We start from the raw sequence: 19872 nt of genomic DNA on the forward strand, positions 1-19872 counted from the left end.
GGAGCAGTTGACTTTGATTGACGAGAAACGAATGGCTGCGGTTTGTCACGGGCAGTTGTACCAATGAAGAATGGCTCGGGCTTACAATAAGAAAGTCCGACCCAGGAATTTCGAAGTGGGTCAACTGGTACTGAGGCGCATTCTGCCACATCACCAGGAAGCGAAAGGGAAATTTGCTCCAAACTGGAAAGGCCCATACATCATCAGGAAGATATTGCCGAGAGGAGCATTGTACCTAGGTGATATTGAAGGAAATGATCCCGAAACAGCAGTGAATGCGGATGCAGTCAAAAGATACTATGTCTGAGTGACACCCCAGCGGTCTTGACACATTTGAAATGATGAAGGTTTTATTCCCACTACCCAAACACTATCAACTCTCTCTACAAGCCTTTGAGTCGGTTACATTTCTTTGGTTACCAAAAAAAAAAAAAAACAAAAGTGGCCTGAACTACATCTGACTTGATTCTGAAAGGATACGTAGGCAGCCTCTCTCTGAGGTTCAGTCACACCAACAATAAAATCCCATTTACCCTGAAATTGAAGCCGGGGCACACCAAACGGTTTAAAAGTCGTAGTATTATCTACTTTTCTTTACCAAGCACAAGCCCTTCGGATCAATTACCAAAGGTAGGGGGAAGCCAGGAAGTGTCACGAATGGAGGCCGGTACACTCTAAATTGAGAGAAATAAAATGAGAGAGTCTCGTCGGTGAAAACCTTCGGGCACCATGAGGCGACGGGAGTAGAGAAACCAAAATGAGAGAGTTTGTTTAGTAAAAACTCGCAAAGAGTACTATCAAGAGAGGTCAACTAGCGAAAACCCGCAAAGGGCGCTGTTGGCCGAAAGGATGACTCCACCTCAGAAAATCTTGGCAAAGTTCCACCGGTTCGGAAACATAGATCCATTCTGGGTCGTGAGGAAACACAAGTTCGTTGAAAGTCAGGCGTCCAGTCCAAAAAGCATGTCATGTCCATTTAAAGTCAGCATATTTCCCTCAGATAAGTTTTTCTTGTCCCGAAAGGGACACTTCTTTTCTGAAATTTGCTTTCCCCGTTCTTTGTTTTACTTTTCTTTGAATTCCTTTCATTTTTTAACCCCAAGTTCCTGATATAGTGGAAAGGATAGGTGGCAGGATTGGTTTCACGGAGTTCCGTTTCGCAAAGGAAAATACCCCGCTTCAGTGATACATTTGTCCAAACCCGATGGATCATGATCTTGACTGCATTCGAAGTAGAGCCACAAAAAAAAAGAAAAAAGAAAAAATCCCCACACGTTTTCCCTTTGTACAAATCCCCACAGGGCTTCCTTTTGTAAAAATCCCCACAAAGCCTCCCTTTGTAAAAATTCCCCAAAGAGTCTGCCCCAACAAATCCCCAGCAAGTCTGCCCCAACAAATCCCCAACGAGTCCGCTTTGTAAAAAATCCCCACAGAGCCACCTTCAGACAAATCCCCACAAGGGTCTCGCCTTGTACAAATCCCCACAGATTCCTACCAGTAAAATTCTCCACTCAAAATCCCCAAACAGAATGGGATGGAAGAACCAAAACCTTACGCGAGCAAATCATCACAGAATCTGGAAATGCGAGTCTGAGCAGTCTAAAAGGGTTTCGCCCTTGAGTCCAATCAATGGCAGACTTTTTCACCAGAAATGAGGACGCTACAAAACAACTGGAACAATCAAGGTCACCGAACCAACCGCCGTTTCCGAACTGACGATTGTCCTTTGTTTGAAAAGTTGAAACAGGTATGATCCAAGACAACCGTGCAAGAAGTAGGTGTCGCCCAAAGAAGGAAAAGAAATACACAAGTGCAAGAAACAATTTTCCAATAAGGAATCCACTCAAAAGGGGAGTTTCCACAGAATTCTTTTTTACATTTTACTAAAAAGAAAACTCAAAAAGGGGGTCAGATAGTATCCCCGACATTTTTCTATTTATCCAGCATTAAGGCTCCAACCCTGAACTGAGCATTGCCTGTTAGTCAGCATTAGGACTCCAACCCTGAACTAAACTTTTTCCATTTAGCCAGCATTAGGGCTCCAACCCTGAACTGAGCATTGTCTGTTAGTCAGCATTAGGGCTCCAACCCTAAACTGAACTTTTTCCATTTAGCCAGCATTAGGGCTCCAACCCTGAACTGAGCATTGTCATGTTAGTCAACATTAGGGCTCCAACCCTAAACTGAACTTTTTCCATTTAGCCAGCATTAGGGCTCCAACCCTGAACTGAGCATTGTCTGTTAGTCAGCATTAGGGCTCCAACCCTGAACTGAACTTTTTCCATTTAGCCAGCATTAGAGCTCCAACCCTGAACTGAGCATTGTCTGTTAGTCAGCATTATGGCTCCAACCCTGAACTGAACTTTTTCCATTTAGCCAGCAATAGGGCTCCAACCCTGAACTGAGCATTGCCTGTTAGTCAGCATTAGGGCTCCAACCCTGAACTGAACTTTTTCCATTTAACCAGCATTAGGGCTCCAACCCTGAACTGAGCATTGTCTGTTAGTCAGCATTAGGGATCCAACCCTGAACTGAACTCTTTCCATTTAGCCAGCATTAGGGCCCCAACCCTGAACTGAGCATTGTCTCTTAGTCAGCATTAGGTCTCCAACCCTGAACTGAAATTTTTCCATTTAGCCAGCATTAGGGCTCCAACCCTGAACTGAGCATTGTCTGTTAGTCAGCATTAGGGATCCAACCCTGAACTGAACTCTTTCTATTTAGCCAACATTAGGGCTCCAACCCTGAACTGAGAATTGTCTGTTAGTCAGCATTAGGGCTCCAACCCTGAACTGAGCATTGTTTGTTAGTCCGCATTAGGGCTCCAACCCTGTACTGAACTTTTTCCATTTAGCCAGCATTAGGGCTCCAACCCTAAACTGAGCATTGTCTGTTAGTCAGCATTAGGGCTCCAACCCTGAACTGAACTTTTTCCATTTAGCCAGCATTAGGGCTCCAACCCTGAACTGAGCATTGTCTGTTAGTCAGCATTAGGGCTCCAACCCTGAACTGAACTTTTTCCATTTAGCCAGCATTAGGGCTCCAACCCTGAACTGAGCATTGTCTGTTAGTCAGCAGTAGGGCTCCAACCCTGAACTGAACTTTTTCCATTTAGCCAGCATTAGGGCTCCAACCCTGAACTGAGCATTGTCTGTTAGTCAGCATTAGGGCTCCAACCCTGAACCGAACTCTTTCTATTTAGCTAGCATTAGGGCTCCAACCCTGAACTGAGCATTGTCTGTTAGTCAGCATTAGGGCTCCAACCCTGAACTGAACTTTTTCCATTTAGCCAGCATTAGGGCTCCAACCCTGAACTGAGCATTGTCTGTTTAGCCAGCATTAGGGCTCCAACCCTAAACTGAACTTTTTCCATTTAGCCAGCATTAGGGCTCCAACCCTGAACTGAGCATTGTCTGTTAGTCAGCATTAGGGCTCCAACCCTGAACTGAACTTTTTCCATTTAGCCAGCATTAGTGCTCCAACCCTGAACTGAGCATTGTCTGTTAGTCAGCATTAGGGCTCCAACCCTGAACTGAACTTTTTCCATTTAGCCAGCATTAGGGCTCCAACCCTGAACTGAGCATTGTCTGTTAGTCAGCATTAGGGCTTCAACCCTGAACTGAACTTTTTCCATTTAGCCAGCATTAGGGCCCCAACCCTGAACTGAGCATTGTCTGTTAGTCAGCATTAGGGCTCCAACCCTGAACTAAACGTTTTCCATTTAGCCAGCATTAGGGCCCCAACCCTGAACTGAGCATTGTCTGTTAGTCAGCATTAGGGCTCCAACCTTGAACTGAACTTTTTCCATTTAGCCAGCATTAGGGCTCCAACCCTGAACTGAGCATTGTCTGTTAGTCAGCATTAGGGCTCCAACCCTGAACTGAACTCTTTCCATATAGCCAGCATTAGGGCTCCAACCCTGAACTAAGCATTGTCTATTAGTCAGCATTAGGGCTCCAACCCTGAACTGAACTTTTTCCATTTAGCCAGCATTAGGGCCCCAACCCTGAACTGAGCATTGTCTGTTAGTCAGCATTAGGGCTCCAACCCTGAACTGAACTTTTTCCATTTAGCCAGCATTAGGGCTCCAACCCTGAACTGAGCATTTTTTGGGTTAGCCAACATTAGGGCTCCAGCCCTGAACTGAGCATTTTTTCTGTTAGCCAGCATTAGGGATCCAATCCCTAAACTGAGCGTTTTACCTTATGGCAATAGTAGGGCTCCAATCCCGAAGTTGCATTTTGTAGACTGAAATTTTCCAATCCCTTCATCAATTCTATAAACGTCCTGGCAATTCACTCACGAAATTTTCCTAGTGAAACTGGGGTAGAAAATTTCGTTGGTCTGTTTTTTCCCGCAGGTCTGACCTTGAGGCGCATGGATCGAGATGACCTACGAAATGAGTCTCAACCCAGAATAGAGAAAAGAAGAAAAGATAAAATGAAGATGTTCCGAGATATTTGAAAAAAAACGAAGGGCGGATCGCTCCAAGATTTGATCAAAGTCCCGAGTTCTGCCAATCCCGTCTCACTCAAAATCGCAGAAATAAATAGGCGCTTACAACTTGCAAGCATCAAGATTCGTATCGAAGTCTACAAGCAGAATCAGCTAAGACCCAAGATTAAGTTGCAATAGAATCATAGATAGGAATCTTGTAACTAGCGGTTGACAGGCATACGTAGTTAGTTCAGTTTCAATTTTCCTTTGGTTGTAATAAGGGAGTCGGTAAGCAGCAGCGGCAACGACAATAGCAGTAACAGCAAGCATTGCAATCCCATGGTAGTCCCAGCTACCAACGTTTCCTGAACTATATTGACCCGATTCCTGCTTAGCCCAGGATATGTAGGAAATCTTCGAAGCAAAGATTCGGTCAAATCTTTAAAAATGTGCTTCACACGGAGTATTCCAATAGGCAAAAATCGCTCATATCCGCTCACTTTATCTTTGCACGAAAACTCTTCGTGTTTCCGAACAAAGAGGGGCAGCTGTGACACGTGATTTTTGTTTACGCGACAATCACTCCAAAAGAAATAAAAAATAATAGAAAATGGTCTTGCTGTACAATTTTTGGAATTTACGTGGCATTTTTGGTAGTTATTTGTGATCTTGTCCATTTTTATTTTTATCAAACAAAATACAAAAAAAATATTGTGTCGTGTGTAGTTGAACCATAATCCGGTTATTAAAAGAAAAATCACAAAAATGCATCTTTCATTCTATTTCGTCATTAAGTGATGTTATTTTAATTAAATGTTAATTGTGTGATAATTGTTGTTTAATGTTTTTATAGTATTATTTGACAATTTAATTAAGAGATTGAATAAGAAAAGGATTTTCAGATTGGGCCAGTCCAAATTAAATAGGAACAAGCCCAAACCAAAATGACCAGTCCAGTCCAGGTTCCAATTGAGCTGGCCACACGACCATCCAAACGACGTCATTGTACCATCTTCAATCTGGACCGTTAATCTCACTAGATTGACGGTCCAGATCACTCACCCATAAACCCACACCCGACCCGTTACCCGGACCAAACCCCGACCCCAATGCTAAATCAAACGACACCGTTTGATTAACCCTTGGATCCAGGCCGTTAATCTCGTCCGATCTAACGGCCAATATCAAACCATTAACTCTGTATATAAAGCCTACCTCCTTCACCCCGCACCCCCCGAACCAGACCCCCCTCCTCACTATTCATCAATCTCTCTCATTTCAGAGACGGACCTGGTTTAGAACCCTAGCCCCCTTCCGTTTGAAACCCGGCGGCATCAACACCGTCGGCCACCAGACTAACACCCTAGGACCACTCAATCACCCTAAATCCAAATCCACCAACCGCTTAGTTCGAATCAGTCCCTAGGTCCTCGAATCTTCATTTGAAGATTCGACCAAAACTTTGAACTACACCAAACCACCCCAGATTCACACTAGACAATCCCCTGAACTCCCTCGTGACCAAACCAAGTTTGGTTTGGTCCGAATCTACCCACAAATCCCAATAACCCAAATCTGAAGAATCAAACCCTAGAACACCAGAATTTGTGGAGTCCGTTGGATTAAAACAAAAGTTTGGGGTCTAGTAGATCCTAATCGAAGTGTTCTCGTTCGAGAACACCTCGGTTAGGATTTGTCCAACCTCAAATGGGTAAATCAAGCTCGGGCCTAGTTCATCTGTGTTTAAGTTTTTTCAGGTTTGTTCATTATTTCCTTTTGTTATCTATTTAGTTTAGATTAATTTATCAGCGTGTTTGTTTAGTTTGTTTGTCTATTTTTTGGGATTTCTGTTGTCATCTTGTTTCCCCGTTTCCATAAGACCTTTTTATTTGGTCGTTTGTTTATTCTGTTATGTTGAATTCATATAGTAGTATACATATTTCAATGTGATTAACTTCGTCGAACCGATAATGCCTGTTGTTTTCCCCTGTATCGTGCAAAATTGTCAAGAACAGTCTATGCCTTATTTATGTTTGTTTGGTCGATTGTTTGTTCTATGTTATAATTAGTATAGTCGAGTCGACGTACGTCGTCAATTAGTTTCAGTTGGAATGATCGCAATTCGACTCATGCTTTTTTTGATTTACTGAAGCATTGTGAATCAGCTTAATTTGTTCATTGTCACTGTGTATCAATTTGAATCAGAAACATCTAAGGGTGGGGTTATAGTTGCAGTTTAGACTTTGGTTTAAATTGATGGCATGTGTATTCTTGGGCAGCATGTGCACCATGGTTCTTTAATAATTAGAGCAAATGGGACAGCATGTGCTGTCATGCCATCTTCAGGCTGCCCATACCCTTGTTTAGTTTAATAAGATGATAAAAAGGCTTGTCAGGGGAATATCATGGGAGGGGTTTTACTTTTTAAGTGTTTGAGTGGAAAAACAGCAAAAAGGGAGGGAATCTGAATGGTTTTACAGGCTGTAAATGGCATGATGCTAGGCTATAAAGAAGGAGAGCTTCCATTAGTTAAGCAGGCATATATATACCAGAGATAGACAGAGGAGGAGGGATAGAAAACATACAGACAAAAATTAGAAACTGTTTTTCCCATTGTTGCCTTGATTTCACTTGTCTCGACCTGTTTAATCAACACTGATTTTTCCAAGTCCCAACTGAGTTTACTGGTTGTTTGTTTCATTGGTTCGTTTCTGGATTTGGTCTATCTGGGATTTTGATTCTACTCCACTGTTCGATGCTATCATCTTGCTACTGCTTTCCATTGGTCATAGCTGCACCCTTGCATTGGATTTGTTCTGCTGTTATTTGTTGCTACTGCTGCTGCTCGTTGCTTTTATTTATGGTCACTACTGTCATCTAAGTTGTTGCTGACTTGTTGCTTCCATTTTCTTCTTTGCATTTCAGTATCCAGGTACACATTTTCGAATCTCACATTGATGTAACAATAGCAATGAGTTGAAATGAAAGACGCGAAGAATTTTTAATCCTTTGGTGTTGCACCTATAGTCTTATAAAGTGTTAGTAAATTTGCGCAAATCTTTAGATTGTAACTCGATAGGAAGATACAGCAGGTAGTTTTGTATTTAATTGAAAACTGGATTTGTTTAATTATCTTGACTTACAATGGTTTACCTTGTTTAGTTGTGTGTATGATGTAATTACGTAATTCGTGGAATGCACGAGTAACTGGTACACCAAAAACTAGACTTCATTCTTAGTTATATTCTGCATGTATAATATGGATTGCTACTAACCTGGACAGACGCAATATTAGCTTTAAACTATTCAATTTAACTCCATCACGTCCGAATTCCATTAGGCAGTTTCGAATCCAATTAGTAGCAGCTTTCTAATAAATAGCCGATTTCATTAATCAAGCCCAAATAAGTTAGTTTAAATTAAACTTGAAGAACATTTAGTGTAAGTTTAGTATATGTTATTAGTCTTGCTTGCAATCTCCTTTAGAAAATTAATAGCGTATTCACTCGTTGAAGTAAGGCATGAGATAATTCCCACCTCATAAACAACCAATCAGATAATTAAACAAGAATCCGGAATCGGCCAAGCATGCAATTTACATAGAATGTAATTTCTTTCTCCATTCATTAGAGACGAACATAATAAAGATGTAATCATCGTAGGTTTACCTGCTTCATAAAATGAGACGAGCCTCGCCAAATGAGAGACACAAAATGCGGGGCCCTCACAAGTGTATATATATTGAATACTTAGAATTTGGGATGGACTGTTTAGTGAATTTCACTACCTTCCCTAAAGATAATAACACGTTATACTCTTTAGGCGCGACTTAATTACATTCTTAAATTCGGGTGCACATTGATGTGACCCAAATCCAAATCTCAACGGAGTCGAAATGTGTTAACAACTACGGGTGCATTGATTGTGACGTGGATCGAGATGCATTTTCACGACGTTGCAATTCTATAAAAATAAATGATAATAATAAAAGTGGTTTTAAATTCAATAAAAGCACATAAGTCACAACATGTATTTAAATCAGATATTTAGTCATTATAACAATTTAAGTGACCGTGCTAGAACCACGGGATTCGAGGGTGCCTAACACCTTCCCTCGGGTCAACAAAATTCCTTACTTAGAATTTCTGGTTCGCAGACTTCATTTGGAAAAGTCGAATATTTTCCTCGATTCGGGATTCAAGATAAACCGGTGACTTGGGACACCAAAAGCCAAACTTTTCCCAAGTGGCGACTCTGAATTAAATAAATAATCCCATTCAACCCTTCGGGGCGGGCGCGCAAAAAGGAGGTGTGACAATTAGCAATATGTGTTTAATCATTCATTTGAAAAGTATTAGATTTTAGTTGTAGTGTGAATGGAGAATAGAGGAAAATGAAATGTTGAGTTGGTTCTTTATTATAAAGGAACTTTGTCCCTCACTAGATAGGAAGATGGAGATTGTTGTGCTTATATAGAAGCACTTCTTCTAGTATTTAATGAGTTGAAAAGAGGGTAAGTCGTGCACCGTCATTGTTGCTTCGTTGCTCGCTCTGCTCGACTTTTGGCTTCAGATTTAGATTTGGTCAAATAATATGATTGATATATTTTTCGGACCAAAATTATTTATCCTTTTCAGTTATTTAATTTTCCTTTTTCCTTTATTTTTTGCTCAAATTTAAAAATAAATAAATTCTCGATTTTTTTTCCAATGGTAATTTTCAAATGGTCAGATTTGAAATCTTGACCGAACGGACACAAAATTTTGTCAGGAGACACTGCCTTGTTTCTAAACAGGCACGTTCACACCAACCTGATGACTGCAAATTCATTTAATTGGCCTTATTTTTCACCACTATATATCCGCAAACTTTCTTCTCTCTCTTCTACATTTCTGCATAGCAATTAAAAGCAAAAAATAAGTGTTGGGTGTGTGATTTACTCGGCCATTTGAGTTCGACAAAGTTCCTTCATGTGAATTGTCATTATCACAGAATAGTTGTCTTTTCTGTCGAGGAAAAAATTAATTCATAAAAGCATGATCAACAGTGAAGGGATTAAATTCCTTAAGGACACACATGTAAATTATGGGCTCGGAATTTTTTCTATTTATGTTTTTGACTAACAACATTTACTGTTTTATCTCCAGTTTGTCGCTACTTTGCTTCACTAATTTTTTGAAGAAATTAACAAGCTTAAAGAATTTAATATTATATTTATGTGTTCATCATGGGAGGCTAAAATCTTACTGATTTTCTCTTTGGAGATTAAATTTTTTGGATTTTTACTCCAATTTGAGATTAAATTCTTTGTGATTTTTTATTCGATTGTCTGTATTCAACTTGAAGATATTAAAACTTTGCCGGTTTACTAAATGTTATTTGTGTCAATTTCTTGTACAAAAAAATACAAGCTCGGAAAACTAAAATGAATTTATTGTAGCGCAATTATTGCCTCGTCAAACCGCACAATGCTTGCACCGGTAATGACTATGGTAGAAAAGCTCGAAAAGTTTTCTGGCGTAGACTTTAAGTACTGGCAGCAGAAGATGTCTTTCTATCTGATCACACTTAGTTTGTAATAATTTGTAAAAGATGATATTCCTATCTTGTCAGAAGGAACTTCGGACAATGAACGATTTGTGGCCGCGGACGCTTGGAAGCATTCTGACTTTCTTTGCACGAATTACATACTCAGCTATTTGGAAGATAGCTTGCATACTGTTTATAGTGTCATGAAAACTTTGTAAGAGTTGTGGAATGCTCTTAAAAGAATTATAAGACTGAAGATGATGGACGTAAGAAGTCTGTGGCTGCCAAATTTCTAAACTTCAAAGTCACCGACTATAAGTGTCAATTCAACTATAGCCACCTGAAGTCCGAACCGAACTATGTACAAGCCCAAAATCATTATATGAGCCTATTAGAAACTTCAAATCACCAATTTGAGGTCCTTTACCCATAATGTTGGCTTTGGTCAACTCATTCAGCTTAAGCCTCAACTTAAGAACTAACTATTCCAAATTACAACAGAATCTCTAGGGAATCAAACCATCAATCCCCACAAATCAAAAATTATCAAAGCAACCTATGAAAAGTATCAAATAGGGGAACATAATTTCTAGAACTCAAAATGATCGATCGCGTCATTATAGTTTTCACCTCTTAAATAAACATTCATCCTCGTAGGGGTTTGAAAATGTATATGGACTGCTAAAAAGATATGGATATTGTAATGATCCAATCGTTCGTTTTGAGCTCTGGCATGTCGTTCGGAAGTTTGAGGCCATGAGTAGCTTCACTTCAGGTATTATGACTTGTACGCGTGATGGGAATTGTAATTCGGGAAGTTCGGAGTCGATTTGGAAAGAGAAGTCTTATTTTGGAAGCTTTAAGTTGGAAGAATTGACTAAGGTTAGAATTTTGAGTAAACGACTTCGAAATCGGGATTTGAAGGTTCCAGGAGGTTAGTATGATGATTTGGACTTGGGCGTATGTACGAATCGGATTTTGGATGACCTGGGAGCGTTTTGACCCCTATCGTGGAAGTTAGAATTTATGGAAGAATTTTATAAATTTGGTTTAAGGTGTATTTCAATGGTATTGATGTCTGTTTGGGATTACGAGTTTGGGAATAGCTCCGTATGTTGATTCTGGTATTGGGACCGCATCCGTAAAAGGATTTGGAGCTCCGCGGGTCATTTGGCGGAAGTTATAAATTTAAAGGTTTTTGAGAAGTTTGACCGGGAGTGAACTTTTTGATATCGTGGTCGGATTCCGATTCTGGAAGTTGGAGTAGGTACATAATATCGAATGTGACTTGTATGCAAAATTTGATGTCAATCGGACGTAATTTGATAGGTTTCGACGTCGACTGCAGAAATTAAAATTTCTTAGTTTCATTAGACTCGAATTGGGGTATGATTCGTGTTTTTAGCGTTGTTTGATGTGATATGAGGACTTGACTAAGTCCGTGTTATGTTTTGAGACTTGTTGGTATGTTCGGATGGGGTCCCGAGGGGCTCGGCTGCGTTTTGGGGTGGTTTCGGACCATTTCAAGGCTATTTTTACCTGTTGGTTTTTGGCTACAGCAGGTGCTATGCGATCGCAGGGAATTGGTCGCGATTGCAATGAGTAAAATGGGAGAAATTGACCAGTGATTCGCGATCGCGGAAGGCCTTTCGCGATCAAGTAGAGGAATGTTTCTGCTGCACTGACCCGACATTGGAGGCTTGTATCTTGCAATCTATAAGGAATTTGGAGATGATCCGTAAATGAAAGTTGTATTTCTTTGTGTCTAGTTTATAGAAATTCAAACCATTTAGCATTTGCAGTTGTGTACAAAAAGTTATGGCTGGTACACTACAGGCTATCTAGGAAGATGAAGAAGAAATTTATGTTACACAGGGTCGATTTCGGGAGCTTATATCTCATAATCTATAAGGAACTTAGAGATGAGCAAGGCATAAATTTTGTAGTCCTTGGAGTCTAGTTTTCAAAAAGTTAAACCATTTGCAATTTGGAGTTTTGTAAATAAGTTATGACCATTATACTAGAGGCTGTCTGGAAGAACTGAGCGTTTGTTCTTCGCGATCGCGAAGGGCAAATTTTGGGCTGAGAAATGTTGTGCTTCGTGATTACAAAGCATTTTACGCGATCGCGAAGAGTAAATACCTGGGCAGAAGCTATATTCCAAGGTTTCGGCCATTTTAAAAATATTTGGAGCTATGTAGCTCGGATTGAAGCAATTTTTGAGGTGATTTTCACCATATGGATTGGGGTAAGTGTTCTATATCCGAAATTAATTATACTTCATGATTATATGATATTCATCATTTATTTCGGATTTAAATGGAAGAAATCAAGATTTTTGCAAAACTTTTGAAGAACGAAAATTTAAGATTTGGATGTCAAGTTGTTATTGGAATTTGATAAAATTGGTATGGTTGAAATCGTATCGGAATGGGTTGTCGGATTTTATAAGTTTCATCGGGTTTTGAGATGTGGGCCCCACTGCCAACTTTTCAAGCAGAGTTGAGAATTTGTTTAAATCGAATTGTTGTGAGTATTAGGGTATATTTTTATGGATTTTGCCTATTTATTGACTAGTTTTGGAGAATTGGGCATCAGTTTGAATTGTTGGAAAGGCATGGGAGCCAGCTATGGAACTTCGGCGCTAGGTAAGTCTCCTTTCTAACCTTGTAATAGGGAATTAACCACGTAGATAAAATAATTAAATATGTGCTCCTATTTGTGGGGTCTACGTACGCACGAGATGACGAGAGTCCGTACGTAGCTACTATTATGCTTAAGTACGCGTGGTCTAGGACCCAAAAGCATGCTTTACTTGCAATATTTGTAACCGTATTGTCAATTTAAATTGCTTAATAATATCAAGCTTGATAAATAAATTTCTAAAGGGTTAAACATCATTTTCTTGACTATTAAAAGAGAAGTTGCCATTTCCTTGGGTAATTGATTCGCTGATGAATTCTTGATTGGCTGTTTGAATGTGTTTATCTATGTGTAACCGCGTCGCATGTATGATTCGTGAGCGGGGTAATTCTTTAAATTTATATTTGACCGTGTCGCATGTATGATTCGGGAGCGGGGTAATAGATGCATCTATAGTTTGCTTCATTTGACCCTCTGGCAGTGCACATTTTAAATATTTGCTGGATCAGGCCATACGACCTAGGCATGGTTTGAGCATGCTTGTATTGCTTGCCTTGAAATTTATAAGCAATGATAATTGTCATGACCCAAACTGATGGGCTGCGATAGTTTCCCGAATCCTACATGTTGAACATCCTTAAGCATGCGTTTAAGATATAAACGTGAATAACATACGTGAGGGAAATCTATCCAAAAGATATATGTACATATACATGCGGAGTACAGTGGGTGAGCCGGCAAGGCTGCTATAGACAACTATATACTCAATACTGAAAGCCGACAAGGCCACATACTATCCAACTATACATAATTGTCTACATACCTCTAATAGAAATACAATTGTACAAATACAAGACCGATCTACGTCATACCCAGATCAAGTGGAGCATGCCAACTCTCGCTGATCAAAGATCCTAAGAAGGGAGACCGTCGGCTTGCCTACCTGCACCTGGAGTAGGGGAAAATTCGTATAATATTCTTGAAAAAGATTGCACTGTACTCCTTTAGAACCGCAAAATTTTACGTTGCTACGGTTCTAACCATTCTCGTTGGAATTGTTTGGTTGTAAGAATTTCGTTGGAAGCTTTTCGGATGGAGTTTAGCGTATGTTCTTGAATACTTTGAATTAGGAAGGAAGACATATATCTCACTTTGTTATTCTCTATCCAATGAACCAAATTTATATAAAAGAGATCAAACTTTTTATAAACTTTGAATGTTTTACACGTTGATGACTTATTCATTTTAGATAGCCACCTAAGCTCATATGAATACTTAGTCATATGTCTTAATAGTGGCCTACTGCCACGTGGAGGGTGGGGGTGGGGATTTTAAATTTTTATCCACTAATTTATTAATTAATTAGGTAATATCCTGCTACCTGATAATTAACAAATTACCCATATAATTAAGAATTGTCTCAACTTACTTAAATTACTACTCATTTTTAGTACACTTTACGTACCCCACTATCGTGGTCATGGGGTACCTTGTATAGCACTAGTTCATAAATACCACATATTATGGCTCATACTATATTTTATCCCAAATTGACAACTTTAACGAAACTTATTTTCTTTGATTCGTTTACCCTTTATCCTGCACGACACTTACTTTTGCTATAGCATGAATGTGTATAATCTCAAGATAATCTTATCCCCGAGTCTATGTCGATTAATTGAAGACGAAACTTTAACGTACAAACACGCGATATGTAAAATCCTTTCCCCCTTAGAAACATTCGTCCTCGAATATTTAACTCCTTGTGATCTATATAACTTTGCTAGAGTTGCCTTTGTAACAACACTACTACTAACTCTTCCTGTAGAAGCTCAATAATTCAATGCACATAGGACAACAAATCATCAATAACGACAATGGCCTCACACGATCAATGACAATATACAAGAATCCATACACGTACCTTAAGGTTATGACATCTCAGTCAGACCCTTCTCTGGAGGAGGAAATATGTAGTGATATCTAGACTTCATATCTTCCTCGGCCTCCTAAGTCATTTCTTCCACATTGTTGTTTCTCCAAAGTACTTTCACTGAAGCTACATCTTTAGTTCTCAATCTCCGAACCTGACTGTCTAATATAGCAATGGGAGTTTCTTCATATGATAGCTGCTCTATGACCCGAACGTCATCAACTGACACAACTATGGAAGGATCTCTAATACATTTAAGGAGCATAGACACATGAAAGACTGGATGTATAGACTCCAAGTCCGAAGACAAGTCTAACTCATATGCTACCTGGCCTACCTTGTGTATGATCCTATATGGTCCAATGTACTGAGGGCTAAGTTTTTCCCTTTTTCCGAACCTCATAACACCTTTCATTGGTGATACCTTTAGGAATACCCAATCGTCAACCTGAAATTCCAAGTCTCGCCGTCAATTATCCACATAAGACTTCTGATGGCTTTAAGTTGCTAATAGCCTTTCCTATATAAGCTTAATTTTCTCCATTTCCTGTTGTACCAATTCTGGTCCTACCAACGTAGTTTCCCCAACGTCGAACCACCCTATAGGCGACCTACACTTTCGTCTATAAAGAGCTTCATATGAAGCCATCTGAATATTGGAATGGTAGCTATTAGTATATGTGAACTCAATAAGCGGCAGATGATCATCCCAGCTACCTTTGAAGTCTATCACACAAGCTCGTAACATATCCTCAAGTGTCAGAATAGTACGTTCAGCCTGTCTATCTGCCTGGGGATGAAATGTTGTGCTAAGACTTACCTGAGTCCCCAATCCGTTTTGGAAGGACCTCCAGAAATTAGCTGTAAATTGAGCTCCTCTATCCAAGATAATAGATACAGAGACACCATGCAATCGTACTATCTCATTAATATAAAGCCTGGCATAAGCCTCTGCAGAATATGTAGTCTACTGGGCAGAAAATGGGCTGACTTTGTAAGCCCATCGACAATTACCCATATCAAATCGAACTTATGCTGGATATGAGGTAAGCCTACGATGAAATCCATATTGATTACTTCCCATTTCCAAGCCAGAATCTCCATAGCCTGCAATAATCCACCAGGTTTTTGGTGCTCAATGTTAACCTGCTGACAGTTAGGACACTGAGCAACAAACTCCGCTATATCCTTTTTCATTCCGTCCCACCAATATACTTCCCTGATATCATGATATATCTTTGTCGCTCCTGGATGGGTAGAATAACGAGAATAGTGAGTTTCTCCTATAACCTACCGACGCAACCCTGCAATATTAAGGACAATAAATCATCCTCGTTATCTTAGGACCCTATTTTCTGTAATTTCAAACGGTGTTTTCTCCTTTTGAGGGGTGGTATCCCTATAATGAACTAACACAGGATCCTTGTACTGGCATTCTTTTACTTCAGTTACTAAAGAGGATGTTATCATATCCTGAATAGTAATTCCAATATCACCTAAGTCCAGTAACCGAACTCCAAGACTAGCTAGTTGATGAACCTCGTGGGCTATTCCCCTCTTTTCTGGCTATAAATATGACAGGCGCCCATAGATCTATGGCTGAGGGCATCAACTACTATGTTCGTCTATCCCGGATGGTATAAAATATCAACGTCATAGTCTTTAAGTAGCTCCAACCATCTCTTTTGACATAAATTCAATTCCTTTTGCTTGAAGATATACTGGATGCTCTTATGATCCGTATAGATATCAACATGAATGACATTCAAGTAGCCCATTTACATATTTAGTGCATGCATCACCGCGGCTTACTCTAAATCGTGGGTCGGGTAGTTCTTCTCGTACTTTCTTAGTTGTTTAGAAGCATAAGATACAACCTTACCATGCTGCATCAGCACACAACCTAATCCAAATCCTGAAGCATCACAATAGATAACATAACCATCAGTCCCTTATGGGAGCATTAGAACCGATGCTGAAGTTAATCTGTCCTTTAATGCTTGGAAATTTCGTTTACAAGCATCAATCCATTGGAACTTTGTTCCCTTCTGAGTCAACTTTGTCAAAGGTGCTGAAAGGGAAGAAAATCCCTCTATAAATTTCATGTAGTAGCCTGCCAAACCAAAAAAGCTACAAACCTCCGTCAGTGTTGTGGGTCTAGGCCAAGTCTTTACTGCCTTAATCTTTTGCGTATCCACCTGGATGCCTTCACCCGAAATGATATGCCCAAGGAAAGCTACAAAGTTCAACTAGAATTCACATTTAGAGGCTTTTGCATACAACTTCCCTTTTCGTAAAACTCTGAGCGCAGTATGCAAATGATCTGCATGCTCAGCCTCTAAACGAGAATACACCAATATATTGTCTCGATAAATACAATTACGAATAGATCTAGAAAGGGCCTGAACACATGGTTCATCAAATCCATGAATACTTCTAGGGCATTGGTCAAACCGAACGACATAACATGAAACTCAAAGTGCCTGTATCTGGTCCTGAATGTTGTCTTCGGAATATCTTTCTCCTAAACCCTTACCTGATGGTACCCGTACCTCAAGTCTATCTTTGAAAAACACTTGGCACCTTGCAACTGATCAAATAAATTATCAATCCTCGGGAGAGGGTACTTATTCTTGATCGCCACCTTGTTCAACTATCTATAATCAATACATATCCGTAAGGAACCATCTTTCTTCCTCACAAATAACACAGGTTCTCCCCACAGTGATATACTAGATTTGATAAAGCCTTTTTCAAGCAAGTCCTTTAATTGTTCCTTCAACTCTTTCAGCTCTGCAGGGGCCATTCTATAGGGAGGAATAGATATTGGATGAGTATCTAGTAGTAGGTCAATAGCAAACTCAATTTCTCGCTCTAGCGGAAAAACCGGAAGCTCATCGAGAAAAACATCGGGAAACTCATTAACCACGGGGATGGGCTGAATGGATGGTGACTCTACTTCTATATCATGAACCCGAACTAAGTGATAAATACATCCCTTTCTGATTATCTTTCTTGCCTTGAGATAGGAAATATATCTACCTCTCGGCAACACTGTATTACCTTTCCACTCTAAAATATGCTCCCCTGGAAATTTAAATCAGACTATATTTAATCTACAATTAACGTTGGCATGACAAGAATCCAACAAATCCATACCCATTATAACATCAAATTCTACCACATCTAATTTGATTAGGTCCGCTATGGTAGATCAACTATGAACTATTATACAACCCGTATATACTCGTTTAGCTATCACTGAGTCCCCAACAGGTGTAGACACCTCAAAAGGTTTAACCTATTCAGGTTTTATTCCAAACTTACTAGCAAACAATGGAGTAACATATGATAAGGTGGAACCTGGGTCAATAAGTGCATATACATCATATGAGGAGACTGATAATATACCTGTAACAACATCAGGTGATGACTCCCGATCCGGTCATCCTACCAACGCATAAATGCGGTTCTGAGGGCCTCTCGAGCTAGATGCTCTACCTCTGCCTCTACCACGACTCTTTGGTGCATGTGAACCTTTCCTAGGGGTCGTACTGATGATGACAAACCAGCTACAGATCCCGCTGGCTGAGCTATGCTTGCATCACCTCTCGTCGGACAATCCCTCATAACATGGCCCGAATAACCACAAGTATAACAAACATTCAATCCCATATGGCACTGCCCGACATGCTTCTTACCACACTGAGAACATCGTGACAAGGTCAGCCTCATCTGACTTGACTCACCCCTATACTAATGACCTGACGCACTGGAATTCTGACCAAACCCTGAATATGTAGAACAATCAAATCTTTTACCGCCAAACTGAGGGGGTGGGATAGCCAATGGTTGGGCTTGATACCTCAGGTACTATTGCCTCTGACCACCTCGAAACTACCAGAAGGACCCGAAGACCTCGCTCTCTTATTATGGGCCCTTTTATGCTTACGATCGACTCTTTATTTTTGCTTATGCTCCTCTACACCCTGAGCGTATGCCTGAATACGAGAAATATCCATTTCTAGCTAAAGTGAGACCAACATACAATCGTTAACCAAGTGTGGCTCTAACCCCATCACGAACAGGTGAACCCGATCCTCCATCTTAGTTACAATAGTGGGAGCATACCTATCCAATGAATCAAACTAAAGATTGTACTCTCGAACACTCATGTTACCCTGCCGAAGGGTCAAGAACCTATCAACTCTGGCCCGCCTAAGCTCTTGTAGCAGATAATGACGAAGAAAAGGTTCTGTAAACTCCTGCCATACTATTGGAGGGGCATTCTCACCTATGGACAACTCCCAAGACTCGTACCAATTAACTGCAACATCCTGAAGTTTATAGGAATCTAACTCAACTGACTCAGTTGTAGTGGCCTTTATTACCCTCAAAGTCCTCTGCCTTCTATCGATAAATACCTGAGGGTATTCATTTGGATCTTCCCTAATGAATATCGGAGGGTCCAAATTAAGGAAATCACAAACCCTTGCACTGACGGACCTATCTGTATGACCAATACATACTTCCTAATATTGAGCCTGTACGACTACTAATCGAGTTAATAGTTGAATAGCATCTCTCATCTCCTGACTCGGTGCATCTAGCTGAAGGACTGAAAGTATACGGGCGGGCGCTGGAGCTGGTGCCTCTCAGAGCTCTTCTAAAAAGGGCGGGGTATGTGAAGTCTGAGATGGAATCTCACTATGAGACTCTTCTGAGATGGAATCTCACTATGAGACTCTCCCTAAGCCTCGGTAACTCTTGGCGGTCGACTAGTAGTCTCACTAGCCACGAACTTTCCCTTCACGGCGGCTGTAGTCTTGGGAGACATCGATGAAAAGGTAACATATTGGTAGGAACATGAATTCTTATATCGCACGATCTGAGATAAAAAAGAGGATAACATCCTATATGTCCTGTAGCCTCTTGTCTATTAGTGTGGTGCACAACACACCCATAAACATGACTCTACTAGACATGGTCTGTAGACAACCCTAGGATAAAACTGCTCTGATACCACTTTTGTCACGACCCAAACAGATGGGCCGCGACGAGTGCACTAGTCTTGCCTGTCGAACACCCTTAAGCATGCATTTGAAATATAAATGTGAATAACATACGTGAGAGAAATCTATCCAAAAGACATATGTACATATATATTGTGAGCAGCTTATTTTTGACCATGGTTGAATTTATTCCTACTTTTCTCTACTCACTACCCACTTTTCCCACTTTCTCCACTCACTACCCACTTTCCCCATTTTCCCCACTCATGTTCCCCACTCTCCCCACTTTCCACACTTTCTCCACTCACTACCCACTTT

Source organism: Nicotiana tabacum, chromosome 22 (genome assembly GCF_000715075.1).
Source record: "Nicotiana tabacum cultivar K326 chromosome 22, ASM71507v2, whole genome shotgun sequence".
In the NCBI taxonomy this organism is placed as follows: domain Eukaryota; kingdom Viridiplantae; phylum Streptophyta; class Magnoliopsida; order Solanales; family Solanaceae; genus Nicotiana; species Nicotiana tabacum.